Below are 14,998 nucleotides of genomic sequence, written 5' to 3'. Positions count from 1 at the left end.
CAAATAGCCAGGTGTGGCCTCGCTCACACTCTGCCCCCAGGTTCCCTCCTGACTGCTTCCAGCTTCCACTCTTCTGCTGGGGCTAGGGCAAGCCGGCCTGCTGCCGGGACTTGGGGCAGCTGGAGCTGGTGATGGTGCCGCCCAGGGCTGGGGGCATTGGGGGACCAAGTCACCTGGCGCTCCAGGGCCGGGGGTGCTGGGGCCGTGCCGCCTGCCTGGCGCTCTGGGATTGGGCACGCTGGGGCTGGGGGCACTGGGGCCATGCCGCCCGCCCAGCGCTTCAGGGCAGGGGGCGCTGGGACCATGCTGCCTACCTAGCACTCTGGGGCTGCAGACACTTGGGAGGCCCGGGGCTGGGGCGGAGGGGCCTGTGGCTGCAGTGGGGAACCTCTGGGCTCCAGCGGGGGAGGAGCCTGCCCTCAGCAGAAGGGGTGGGGCCAGGGGCTAGCCTCTCCGAATGGGTGGTTCACGCCCATGCCGCCTATTGACTTCCATGGAAGTTGTGGGTGCTCAACACTCCGTAGCATCAGATCTTAAGTTGCCTACTGCACCATGAAAACCACCAAGGAGGGACAGATGTTGAGAAAGTCTCATGCTCCTGAAAAAGGGAAGAGGTGAGATATGGAATAAATCCATGTTTCCTGGCAACCAGGAAATAAATTATTAACCAATCTGCTTTGCTTGCTACCTGTTCAGGAACAAAAGCAGATCTGTAGTTTACATCATAGAGAACCTGTAATTCCAATATTGAATTTGTTTATCTATAATACTATAGGAAAACAGCTTCACATAGAGTATATGGTTCAAATTCCACCCTGGCACAAGTCCATTGTGGTCAGTGGACTGAAGAATTTGGCCCGGTGACTCATTATTTCAAGCCACAAAACTGACAATTAATAATAACCACACCTCTTCTTGAATAGATCTAGTTAGCTTTTTTAACAGGTGAGCTAGTTTCATTATGAGAACATTTCTTGGCCTTTATTAAGGATAGAGCTGAACCAAAAACTCAACTCAGAATAACTTTTGGGGAAGTTCATTGCTTAATCTGAACTGTGTGCCCTAGGCTTATCTCTAGTTATTTATAATTAATAACTGATATCATGCCACAAATGTACAGTCTGCTCTACAAACACAGATTTAGATATGTCATCCACCCTGAACAGTTTATAATCTGAGACAAGATAAACAAGACTCTGGGTAGGAAATCAAAGGTGTGATGAGGGGTGGAGGGTTTTAAAATCTTTGAGACAAATTAAAGAGAATATAGACCAAATCACTAAGTCTATTTTAAAACCAAAAGGTAATAAAACCAAATAATCTACTACAAATATAGGATACGATTTTGCATGGTCAAAGTGCACTTTATTATTGTTTGTACAGCTTTGTGACTATCAGGAAATTTTCATCACATCGCTCCTCCTTCTTCCGCCACATTTTCCAGGGAGTTTTCAAGAAGGGAAACTTATACAACACTATATTATTATCTGCGTTGTCATTGTGCCTCAGGGCTCCCAATAAAAGATATGGGACCCATTGTACTGGACACTGTAAAACACTTAATACAAAGATCATGCCTGCCCCAAAGAGCTAACTGTTGAACACCAGTTGCCTGGATATCTATTATTATTTATTTATATGTATTATGTTAGTGCCTCGGGGCCCCAGTTATGAATCACAGCCCATTGTGCTAGATGCTCTATAAACAGAACAAAAAAGATCGTCCTTGCCCCAAAGAACTGACGATCCAACTGCAATGAAAGTGTTGTTATGGAAATATGTGCATATTGAAATACATGCATGTGAAATATTTAACAAACCTATGCTAAAACAATCTTTTGCAAATTATATACTTACTGGTCATTGAGTCAGTCTCCTCAGTCACAGCAATGTAAACCTGGAGTAACTTTACCATGCTAAATCTGTATTTGATTTAGGCCCGATTCTACAGTCTCATTTTCATGGGTGGACAATTATGCCTGTGTGGAGTTCCACTGAAGTGAATGGGGCTTTACACAGGCAATCTGTCTGTCTGGGTGAGATTGCATTATTGGGGCAGAGAGACAAGATTTTAAAAACCAGAAGCCTAAATTTGGGTTACTAGATCCATATTTAGGCACCTAAATAAGGGACCCGATTTTTAAACATTAGTAACTAGTGATTTCACTGGAAGTATTCGATTGCTCAGCATTTCTAAACAAGGGGCCCAATTTATGGATTTAGGAGCCTAATTTAAGGCTCATATTTTGAAAATCTTGGCCTCAGTTTGTTTTTTAATTTTCGTAGACATAGATTTGGGGATTAGATGATATTGTCTTTCATTTGTCTCAAGGAATTAAAAAAAAAATCAGTGAAATAACTCCATAGCAACTTTAGGAGTTATTCCAATTTTACCCTGGTGTAAGAGGGAAGAGAACTTGGCCCACTCATTTTAGCCAGTGATTCCTCAATAAAAGTATAGTTTAAAAATAAGACAAATAATTTAAGCTAAAGAAATTCAGTTTTACCAGGAATAAAAACTCATTCAGCTCTAAGGTTTTGGTATAGACTTCAAACTGGGAAAGATCCTTTCATTCCTGAAGTTAATTAGGATTTGTCAGTTAGTTAGGTATGTAAACAAAATATGTTAGCTGGCTCTTCACACAATGATTTTTCTCTCCAAACCAATGTAATCAGAGCAAATGCTGCAAAATTGTTTCCTAGACTAGCTTGCTAATACAACTTCTTCAACTCTGCTTTGTCCAGTAGCATCAGAGTGAAGGTCAAAGTCTCACAGACTAACTTAATCGCTGTGGTAACGCCATTAAAGTCAAGGCAGTCAGTGTAGTCGTTCACTCAGGCTCAGTGGGGCTGGAACAATTTTTATAGTAGGGGTGCTGACCATAGGTGCTGACTCCGTGGGTGCTCCATGGCTGGAGCACCCAAGGGGAAAAATTAGTGGGTGCTGTGCACCCACAGGCAGCCAAGCTCCCCATACCACCCCCACCCCACCTCTTCCTCCTGCCCTTCCCCTGAGTGCACCACGTCTCTGCTCCTCCACCTACCTCCCAGCCTTTCCTGCCCAGCCGCCACCAAATAGCTGTTTGGCAGCATTAGCACACTTCAGGAGGTGGGGGGAGGAGTGGGAACATGGCGCACTCAGGGGAGAAGGCAGGGAGGGGATTTGGGGAATGAGTTGGAATATTGGCAGGGAGGGGGCAGAGTTAGGGGAAGGGGTTGGAATGGGGACGGGGCAGGGGCAGGGCCTGATGGAAGGGGTGGAGTAGGGGTGGGGCCAGAGGCAGATTGGGGGTCAAGCCCCCATGAGAAAGAGGGGAAGTCGGTGCCTATGGTGCGGATGGCGGAAACCATGTATTTGGGTTGTTATTACTACTTCAAGCCATAACGAATGCTTGAAGTAGCACCCCAAGTTCCAGCACATACGTCAGGGATGAAGTTTGCTCCTAATTTCTGAAGCATTAAGGATGGCAAAATGGGGCCATAGTGAACAGCAACCAAGGGACTGGAGGTAGAAAGAGACAGCCGAAGAGTGCAAGAGAAAGGGAGATACCTTTTCACGTGTGATTTTGATACCTGGCTGAACCCTTAGTTTATAGTAAGAGACTCAACCCTGCTGTCCGACTCAGGCTGGACTTCACAAGATGTAGGTGGACCTCGTTTGGGTTTTCATTGATTAGATGCCCTTAGGCTACCTAACTACTCCCTGAACTGGGTGGACCTGGATAATGTGTTTCCTACACTGACCCTGACTAGGCTTTCCTTGATCCAAAGCGACTTCCCCACCTGCCCTCACCAGGAGAAAGATACTGTAACTAATGTTTTTTCAGAAAGGGTCCTATTTACATGCAAATATAAAACCCAGCAGTGCTGGCAAGAGGACTGAATAAAATCCACTTGAAAAGTAACTGTTTCACAAGTAGACATAGGACAAGAATTCCTTTTTAAACAAAAAACATGCCTGTACATTATGAGGCCTGGTAAAGCTGTATTTGCTTCACTGTCAAGGCTCCTATTGAAGTGCTATTCTGTTCACCTCCATTCAGTGGTATCATATCACTCTACCAGCATTTTACAGCAAGGCTCTAAAAGCTACATCCTAGGAAAACGTTAGGCAATAGAATCTGTTGCTGGCTATCTTAGAAGGTGAGACAATAGTTCACTTTTAGGGAAAAAAATGTACTGGATCAAATTCAGGTTTGTTGGAGCACCAGCAAAAGCCTCCAACTCTCAACAATAACTTAGATTTTTAAAATATCCAATGTCAGGAATGTGTTGGATGCCACCATTGCCCTAGAATTCTCAAAATTCTCTTTTTTTGTTCGTTTTTTGTTATGGGACACCAAGGAAAATTAGTCATTTGTGCAGAATTATACAGAGATTCAAAATGGCAGCACTCTGGAAATTCTTGGACTGAGAACAGACATTTCTGTCAACAACAAAAATGAGCAATTGAAATGTGCAGAACACGCTTTTAGTTATGTTTAGAAGCTTCCAAAAGGCCTGGCAAGTGCTTAAGAGTGCAGCCTTCTCACTGGAGAAAGTGATATCTTACTAAGCCTTTGAGATTCCTGTGTAGCTTCAGTAAAGCAAAACACCACCAACATTTTGGCTTGTGAGTCAATCATTACAAATTGAAGTTCTGAACTGCAGTTGTCCCAGGCTGCCTCTCTCTGTCTCACTGACATATTGCACTGCCTCAAGGTGCTGACTCCTTCTTTGCTTAGGAACATGCTGTAGGAGTTACTATACCAGAGCAGACTATTGGTCCAACAAGTTCGGTGTCCTGCCTTCAGCTGTGGCCAATACCTGATGCTGCAAAGGAAGGCAGCTGATAGAGCACCTGTCTGATTTTTGCAGTGTTGTAACAAAGGGTTGGAAAATTCCTTCTCAGCCCTTGCAGACCATCAGCCTACACTCTAAAGCATAAAGCTTAATTGACTTCCCTTAGATCTTTTCGATCTATTATAGCAGGTGCAGGTGCAAATGTATTCATTTTCATGAAACTGCTTTGAATTCTGTCAAACTATTTGCCTTGATAATTTCCTGTTGTTTGAATTGCACAGATAGATTAGTAAGTGTGTGTGTGTGTGTATCCATGCACATACACAAATGAAACACATGCATACAGAGGTCCCGTGTGGTCCCTCTGATTTTGTCCTTTGTATGAAATGAATAGCTGACCAAACACAAATTAAAAACCTACACACACACTGACCCTCACTCTCATTCCCTTCCCCTCTGACTTTGTCCCATCCCTTCATTTACTTATTTCTTTTCCCTCTTCCCTCTTGACTGACTCACTCTTCCTCTTCATTCATTTTGTACCCCTGGTTCCTTATCACCTCCTCTCACTCATGGGTCCTGAGAACCAGTGGCAGGAACATTTCTCCTGCTGCAGTATTGAGTTAGAGTGGTATTAACAGGTATGGAAAGCTGCAGGCAGCTTGGGATGGGAACCACACTTTGGTCCCTCCTGGGCCCCTCTCCTGCTACCATTGGAATCAAAGCCAAAAGTCCTTCTGACTTGGTGCAAGATCAGTACCTTGGAATATGGTTTACAGGGTGAAATTTTACAGTTGAGCTAGACAATTGTAAATTTGCCTTTCAGTTAAAGCAGGAAGAATGTAGCCCTGTTGTACCAGGGTTCAAACCTCTCCCTGACATTTGTGCTTCTGTCTGCTAACCCTACCAGTGTTGGACATTAAACTATCAAGCTATTACACGACTTGTAAAAAAATTAGACTTTTGTTTTTACCATAAGTAATATAAATAAAAGAATAACAGAAAAATCTAATTTCTTTATGAAATAATCATGAAGTAAACTTTCACAGGAAAAAACAGGGCATAGGCAAATAAAATAATATACTGAACACCATGTTTTAATATTAACATTATATCATGGGTAACTGAATAATGAATTTGACTGAAGACTGATTTTATGTGCTTAGAGCTTAAGTTAAGAACTCTGGCATAATCAGAATAAGTAAATTATAGGTTTTCTTCAGGGTACTTTAGTGGAACAAGACCTCTAAGGAATGGATATGCTCATGGTGAATAAATAAATCACATTTTAGAAATTGACAAATTCTGCCAATGAGATTTAGCCTGGTAAATGCTGGTAAATCTACCAAATCACTGCATATTTGCATGTTTGTTTCCTGATCCTGCATATGCTTAACCCTATGCATCTGATAGTCTACTTTAGTTAACGGAGCTATGCTAATTTACACCAGCTAAGGATATGAGCCAACTCATTAAGTACATGCTTATGTTTTGCAGATTAAGGATCAAGTACTTTGTAATATCAAGGCTGTAGGTCAAATCTGAGACCTTACTGCAAAAGTAGGGGGAAATTAATATAAATGATATATAGCATAATCTTGAACTCATAGTAGTACAGTTATTCATACATTCAGAATGCCCACCCTTGGATAGGGTAAGTCTGTTACGTATAGAATCTATTGATCTATCAATCTATCGTATAGACATATTCTATTGAACTCTGCAGTGTAAAAGCAAATTCATGTTTCTTTTCCTGAATCTTAGTAGTCAAACTATAATCCAATTTTTTTTAATTTTGTTAAAAGCATTTTCATCGAAATCACCTTATAGATGCACCAAGGAAAACGGTTCCATCCACTGCCTGAATAATAACCCAAAATGAAAACATACTTAGGCTGCAAGACACTAGGACAAGCACTAATTGAAATTTATAAACTTACATAATATATTTATAAAAAGGAGTCTAATTGTCAAAGACCCTGACAGAGCTGGGACATTGGAATGTTTGTTCTCCCTACAAAGAAAAAATAATTATGTAAGTTTATAAATTCCAATTACTTTGCCCATTCTCGTCTTTTGATGTGCCTAATGACTGTTTTAATTGAAGTTATTTATGATTTTCAGTTAAAGTTTTTCCAGCAAGGTTTCTGCAACTTTGTGTTTCTACACAGATTTTCAGCTCAATGCCATATCACATAATATCTTGTGTTCTGTATTTCTGTGCTTTATTGAAATTGTCCTTGCTTCCAATAGTATTTTAGAAGTGTGTATATTTTAATGGACAGAAGATTATTCTTTATATTCATGAAATTAAGGTTGTTGAAACCAACTTCATTTTTCTTGCAATGTGCTGAAGCATCTGCTTCTGTCCATGACATACTATGCTTCCACATGTCCAGATATTTTCTCATTATGGGATAGTAATATACAGTCATGACTAAAATACTGTAGTTGTATACGTGTGTGCCAGTGCAAGATATTTGGGCTGAAAGTTTGTAACTACATCATGTAATAGCAGCTACAAGTAAACTAAGACCTAGAAACTAGAAAGCGATTAGACATTTTTACTGGCAAAAGTTTTGCTGGCATACAGCTGCTGACATAGCTCCTTTTGTCACAGTGCGTTCACATATGGCTCTCTTTGCTGTTGCAGTGTGTCCTCACAACATCAGGTTGCACTGACACAAGACAAATGGTGCTGTAGTAGGCATCCCCGCGTCCTCTGCGCTACCATCTGGAGCATTGCCTTGTGAGAAATTTCTGCAGTGTATTGTGGGACTGCTGCTATGTATTGCGGGATGCCATCACTCCTCTCGGTGACTTGTGGGAGTTTAGGGTCAAATTCCCAGAAATCCTTCTGTTCCATCACAAAAATTTACTCTTTAACATCATTTTTCCATCTCACCATCCAAAAACATGGATGCTGCACGAATGACTGGAACTCTTGCATAGCCTGTATGAAGGGCAACCAGAATTGCCAGCCCTGCATTTGGGAAGTACAGAGGCTGTCAACAGCCCTGAAAGGGGTGGGAAGTAGACAGAGCCTCTATGTGCATGGGATAGTATGCTGTATTCTTTTAAAGGGATGTGGGGTTGGAAGTGCTGTCTCTCCAGTGCAACTGGGGAGCTATGGACAGTCCCATATTGTCCCCTGTGGCAGGCTTTGGCTAAATGCCACAATGTAACCCCATGTCTTAAGGCGCTTAGATACCATGGTGATGAATGTGGTATAATAGCCTAGCTAAAATTCTGAAAGAGAGACTGTTAGAGCTGAGTAATCTGTATGAGATATTACAGTGATGAGAGGTATAGAAACCCCTAAAATAGACAGCGAGGGGCCTGTAATGTGGGTCATTCAAATTATATTAAAATCAGAAATATATTTCTCATAAGGGCTTATGATCATGGGACCATTAGTCATCAGACTGGCCTCTTCCAGCAACAGGAACTGAAATCTATAATCAGAGGCAGATTAAGATTTACTGAGCACAAAGAACATTTGAGACCCCCCACCACAGGGCCTTACCCCCTGTTCCTCCCCTTCCCCCAGGTCTGGCTGGAAGCCAGGCTATGGTAAGAGCTGTGCAGGGAGCCCGGGCTGCTGTGGGGATCCCTGGACCTTCCACCAGCCTGGATGGCACGCCATGGGGGGCAGGGACATTTGCCGGGGGCTGCTCTCAGGCCCCCTGACTCCCCACCCAGGACAGATGTAGAGTTCGGGGCTCCCCAAGCTGCTTGGGCTCCCTGGGCAGCTCTTACTACAGACTAGGGTGACCATATGTCCCATTTTGGCTGGGAAAGTCCCATTTTTAAGCCCTGCCCTGGACATGCTGACTTTTTTTGGCAAAACTGGGCACTTGTCCCATTTGCTCTTGCCAGGTGATCATCAGTTTTGCCAAAAAGGGGCTGGGGGGGGGGGGTGGGAAGGGGGAGAGCGAGCAACTGTGCTCGGGCCAGCCCTGTGTGGGGGAAGAGGGGAGAGAGGGGCTTTGCGCAGTGGGGAGGTGGGGGAAGAGCAGGGCTAGGGTGAGCGGCTCCGCGCAGGGCGGGGAGGAGAGTGGGGCTCTCCTCTGTGACCAAAAGATGTCATCCCTCAACATTACAATGATTAGTTCTACTGATTTTTTCTCTTGAGGGAAAAGATGTTATCTGAAAGTCTGATATAGAAAAAAACAAAGTAATATCTGGGGTGCTTTTGTTATTGCTAAAGAGCAGATTTGGGGGTTGATCTAGTTGTTAGGCTGTATAAGGAGTGGGGTGAGAGACAAGTTCAAGATCAGTGCCTTACTTGGGGATTGGTCCTGCTTTGAGCAGGGGGTTGGACTAGACGACCTCCTGACGTCCCTTCCAACCCTGACATTCTATGATACTTCCAGGCTAGCGGGATTCAGGAGCACTTATGGAGGAATCACAGTTAGTATAAGGTTTTCATTGCATTATAGAGAGACTCCAGACTATTGGGAACCAGTGTTGGGTAGGCACAGTTTTATTTAGGTCTGTTTTTTTCCTTCCCAATTTTTCTAACAACTCAAAATGATAAAAATGAAACCTGCAGTACAGCAAACCCTCACACTTGATTTCAGCTCGGTCTGGAGCTTCCCTTTTGAATTTAAATGTCAATGACACTCATTTGGCCAGAGGTATACCTCTGCATAGCCTAATCTTTTTACTCCCATTTGGAACTATCATTAAGAAGTAGAAATCAGGAAAACTTTACTCAAATGTGCACAAAGACTAAAAAACATACAGAAATGTTTCAATGGGGCTGCAATAGGTAATATCCTGAGGACACTACCTCTAGATTCCTAACCAGAATTTTGGAGCAACCGAAGAGAATGACCCCAGAGAATCCATTGCAAGTTTTAAGATGGAGTGCAATACCTACTGGAACAGGATTTGGGGAGTTGTAAGTGCATTACGGATCCTCTTGCAATGGGTTCTTAATTAATCATACTTATAGTCATGTACTTCAGTACCGATTCTTTTCTTAGTGCCTTGATTTAAGGAGCTTCTGGTAACTGAACATGCCACACAATAGAGGGTGTACAAGTGTGTACTTGCTATTTTTGTAGACCACTGGAGCATGCATGTTTCTTGGAAAATGTGAATGCATTTTAAAAATGATTGTGCCTAGTGACTCTGAGAAAGATGCTTGCGTTAAAAAAAAAAAAAAAAATCTGGGCTTCTGCTGTAGGCTGGATCAAGAATGCAACATTAAAATAAAATAAGATACACCCCCCCTCCGCAAACCCTGCATTCCCTTCCCTCCCTATGTAAGCAAACCAGCTGCCACACTGACGCTCCTTCAAAGCACTAAATGTATCTGCAGCTGACCAATATGAAAAAAATAATATATATACGTACGTATATATGCTGAAATTGGTCTTGCCATGTCATGCCTGTGAGAGCATTAGAATGAGCAGTGAGGCCTTACCAGCCTTTGCTACTCATGGACATTTTTGTATTTTATTACGGTCAGCAGCTTCAATCTGAAAGATTTCTTACTTTTTTGTATGGCCCACTGGTCAGTGTTTGTAGTCTCATCAGCATGGGAAATAAGAGAAAAGTTACAGTACACCAGAGATTTGCTTATTCTTGTGCTTAACAATCTGTTCCGCCTTGTATTTAGCTGTGACACTCTGAGTACCTTTCTCAGACCCGAAGAAGAGCTCTGAGAAGCTCGAAAGCTTGTCTCTTCACCAACAGAAATTGGTCCAGTAAAAGATTTTACCATGGGCACAATAGACCATGGGGGCCTGGCCTGCGTTCCACTCCCTACTCTGCCCTTTTCCCAAAGCCCCCACTGCAGCTGCTGCCTGGTGAGTGCCTCCTTTCCTCTTCCACTCCACCCACCCTCTCCAGAGGTCCCCACCGCTCGCCGCATCCCTCCTCACACCCCCCACCCCCCGCTCGGGTGGAGGAATCTCACAGGGGTGGAGGGTGACAAGGGATGCAGCAAGCAGCAGGCGGGGGGGACTTCAGGGGCGAAGGAGAAGAGAGATGCATCAGGCGGGGGGGTCTCACGGAGTGGGGCGTGAGGAAGGACATGGCAGGTGGGGGGACCTCAGGTGGAAGAGGGAGGAGAGGAGGGATGCGGTGACCTGGGGGGGTCTCATGGGAGAGGGGTGAGGAGGATGCGGTGAGCAGTGTGGTATTGCGGGTAGGGGGAGAGAAAGAGAAGGGATGCAACAGGCAGGGGAGTTTTGCCGGGAGGGGGGATGAGGAGGGATGCGGCGAGCGGCAGGGGTGAGGAGGGATAAGGCGAGTGGCCAGAGGTCTTGTGAGGGTGAGGGGCGAGGAGGGATGCGGTGAGCAGAGGGGTCTCGCAGGAGTGGGGGTGGAGGCGAGGAGGGATGCAGTGAGCGGCGGGGTCTCAGGAGAGTGGGGTGGAGAGGAGGGACGTGGCAGGTTGATGGGGGCCTCGCGGGTGATGGGGGAGAAGAGGAGGGACACAGAGGCAGGGGTGCCGAGCGGTGGCAGGGCTTGGGGCCAAGCAGGGGCAGATGGTGGGTGAGGCCACGGGCGGAATAGGCATGCTGGACAGAGAGCTAGCTTCCCCCACCGCCTATGGATTTTACCTCACCCACATTGTCTCTCTCAATACACTAGTGAGTCACATAGGATTTCCATTGGTTTATGATGGCAAGTCTCCAAAATCTGGAACTCTCAAATATTGCCCAATTGAAGGTGTCAATGGTAACTTACTGTGTCCCCACTCCTATTCCCATTGAAATCAGTAGCAAAAGTCCCATGGATTTCAGTGGTGCACGATCAGAACATGGGAGCCTGAGGACCATACCTAATTTGCATGAAATGGAGCCAATTGCATCCTCCCGCATCCTTATATGGAGGAGTGGCCTATGGAGATGACAGAAATCCCCTCACTTTCCATACAGAAGTTAGAGTCATGGAAATAACTGGAATATATTCAATAAGGAGTGAGATGACGGGAGCTAACAGAAGTGTTAATGGGGAGATACGTACTCAGGGAAACAATCGAAGCAGTCTTTGTCTTTAGGGAGATGCAGCCCAGGACGACAACAGGGATTACTCCCTTTAAAAAAAAAAAAAAGTGAATATTTGATTGTTATTGGGTGAATATTGTAAAGGGTGAATATTTGATTGTTATTGTTATATCTAAGTTTCATATAATATAGACAAAAATATTTTCCATCCAAAATATTGCAAAATTTCCAGTGCTGTAGCATTTCAGCATGACTACATAAGAACATAAGAATGGTCACACTGGGTCAGACCAAAGATCCATCTAGCCCAGTATCCTGTCTTCTGACAATGGCCAATGCCAGGTGCTTCAGAGGGAATGAACAGAATAGGTAATTATCAAGTGATTCACCCCCTATCGCCCATTCCCAGCTTCTGGCAATCAGAGGCTCAGGACATCATCTCTGCCCATCCTGGCTAGTAGCCATTGATGGACCTATCCTCCATGAACTTACCTAGTTCTTTTTTGAACCTCGTTATAGTCTTGGCCTTCACAACATCCTCTGGCAAGGAGTTCCACAGGTTGTGTGAAGAGCTACTTCCTTTTGTTTGTTTTAAACCTGTGGCCCATTAATTTCATTGGGTGACCCCTAGTTCTTGTGCTATGAGCAGGAGTAAATAATTCCTTATTTACTTTCTACACACCAGTCATGATTTTATAGACCTCTATTATACATATCCCCCCCTTAGGGGTCTCCTTTCCAAGATGAAAAATCCCAGTTTTACTAATCTCTCCTAATTTGGAAGCTGTTCCATACCCCCAAATCATTTTTGTTACCCTTTTCTGTACCTTTTCCAATTCCAATATATCTTTTTTGAGATGGGGCAACCACATCTGCATGCAGTATTGAAGATTTGGGCATACCATGAATTTATATAGAGGCATATGATACATACCCTTTTCCTAATGATTCCCAACATTGTTAGCTTTTTTGACTGCTGCTGCACATTGAGTGGATGTTTTCAGAGAACTATCCACAATGACTCCAAGATCTCTTTTCTGAGTGGTAACAGCTAATTTAGACCCAATCATTTTATATGTACAGTTGGGATTATGTTTTCCAGTGTGCATTACTTTGCATTTATCAACATTGAAGTTCATCTGCCATTTTGGTGCCCAGACATCTCAGTTTTGTGAGATCCCTTTGTAACTCTTCAGTTTGCTTTGAACTTAACTATCTTGAGTAGTTTTGTATCATCTGCAAATTTTGCCACCCCACTGTTTACCCCCTTTTCCAGGTCATTTATGAATATGTTGAACAGAACTGGTCCCAGTACAGACCCTTGGGGATACCACTATTTACCACTCTCCATTCTCAAAACTGACCATTTATTCCTACTTTTTCCCCCCTATCTTTTAACCAGTTACCGACTGATCCATCAGACTAAGTTTCTGACAATTATTTACAATATTAATTATAAGAAAAGCAACAAGAATGTAAGTAAACAAGACACAGTCTGTCATGAATTTTATCAACAAAAAAGTTGTCTGTGTATGTGTTATTTATAGGCAGCGCTGGCCGTGCCACCTATTATTAAGGGTACCTGATGTTTCCCATTATGAAACCCTTTTTTTCAGTTGTTTAAAACTTTAACTGTTGAGGCTGACATTTTTATACCTTCTGTACAAAACACAGGCCATAGAATTTCCTCAAAATAATTCCTTTTGAACTAGAGTGAGCTGATCTTTAAAAAAAAAAAAGAAAAAAAACACAATCTTGATTTAAAAATTGCCAATGATGGAGAATCTACCACATCCCTTGGTAAATTTTTTCAGTTGTTAATTGCCCTCACTGATAAAAATATATGCCTTATTTCTAGTCTGAATTTGTGTAGCTTCAACTTCCTGCCATTGGATCATGTATACCTTTGTCTTCTAGACTGAAGAACCCATTATGTGTTCACCATGCAGGTACTTATAGACTGTGATCAAGTCACCCCTTAACATTCTCTCTGTTAGACTAAATAGATTGAGCTCTTGGAGTCTATCACTATAAGGCCTATTTTCTAATCCTTTTGTCATTCTCATGGCTCTTTTCTGAACCCTCTCCATTTATCAATATCCTTCTTGAACTGTGGACACCAGAACTGGATGCAGTATTCCAGCAGAAGTTGCACCAATACCAAATACAGTGGTAAAATTTACCCCTCTTTACCCCGACTTGACCTTTCCCTGTTTATGCATCCAATGATCGCATTAGCCCTTTTGGCCAAAGCATTAACTGGGAACTCATGTTCAGCTGATTTTCCACCAGGACGGCTACATCTTTTTCAGTCACAGCCTCCCAGAATAGAGTATATATTTACATTTAGCTGTATGAAAACATATTATTTGCTTGTGCACAGTTTACCAAGCAATTCAGATCACTCCGTATCAGTTATCTGTCCATAGGGTGTCTGTTGGCTGCATAACAGAAGAAATGGATATGAAAGTCCATTAATGGCTATTCGGATGGGTAAGGAATAGTGGCCCTAGCCTCTGTTTGTCAGATGGTGGAGATGGATGGCAGGAGAGAGATCGCTGATCATTACCTGTTAGGTTCACTCCCTCTGGGGCACCTGCTATTGTCCGCTGTCAGTAGACAGGATACTGGGTTGGATGGACCTTTGGTCTAACCCAGTATGGCCCTTCTTATGTTCTTAAAGAAATTTATTTTATGTCCAAAAAACTAATAAATTTTCACCTACTTCATGGGATTCTGAGGAATGAGGGATGTCAAGAGATCAAGAATTATCTTCACTTCTGTCTGTCTGAACAGTATCCATCTCTCTGTCTTCCCCGCTCCCACTATTGTATTCCTGTAGCTACCACAGGGAAGGCCATGAGATTCTGGAGGCAGGTCTGAGAAGTGCAACAGGTAGGTACAGTCAGGGCCCTGAGACTGGTCTGAGGAGGGGCTGATGCGTGGTGCGGGGGATCCCGTTGGGTGTATTGTAGAGTCAGGCACACAGGGATGCTGAGCAGATACGCACCCCCCGTGGAAACGTCTGTGCTGTGATGTGATGACAGGAGTGTGAGGATGGGGAGGGTACTGCCATGATGCTGGGCCCCACACGTGGAGGTATTATTGGGCTGTGGAACAGGGTCAGAGAGATAAGGCCCTGTGTGTGCGGCAATGCCATCGTGCTGTGACATCAGACATAGGGGGGGTCCTCTGTATTGCCAAGCCCAGGTGATCAAAAATCAGGCGTCAGATCCCCCAAATCATGAGAT

The sequence above is a fragment of the Chelonia mydas genome, chromosome 3 (genome assembly GCF_015237465.2).
Source record: "Chelonia mydas isolate rCheMyd1 chromosome 3, rCheMyd1.pri.v2, whole genome shotgun sequence".
NCBI classification, from domain to species: Eukaryota; Metazoa; Chordata; order Testudines; family Cheloniidae; genus Chelonia; species Chelonia mydas.
The sequence above is the reverse complement of the archived record's forward strand: the minus strand, read 5'-3'. Positions refer to the sequence as shown.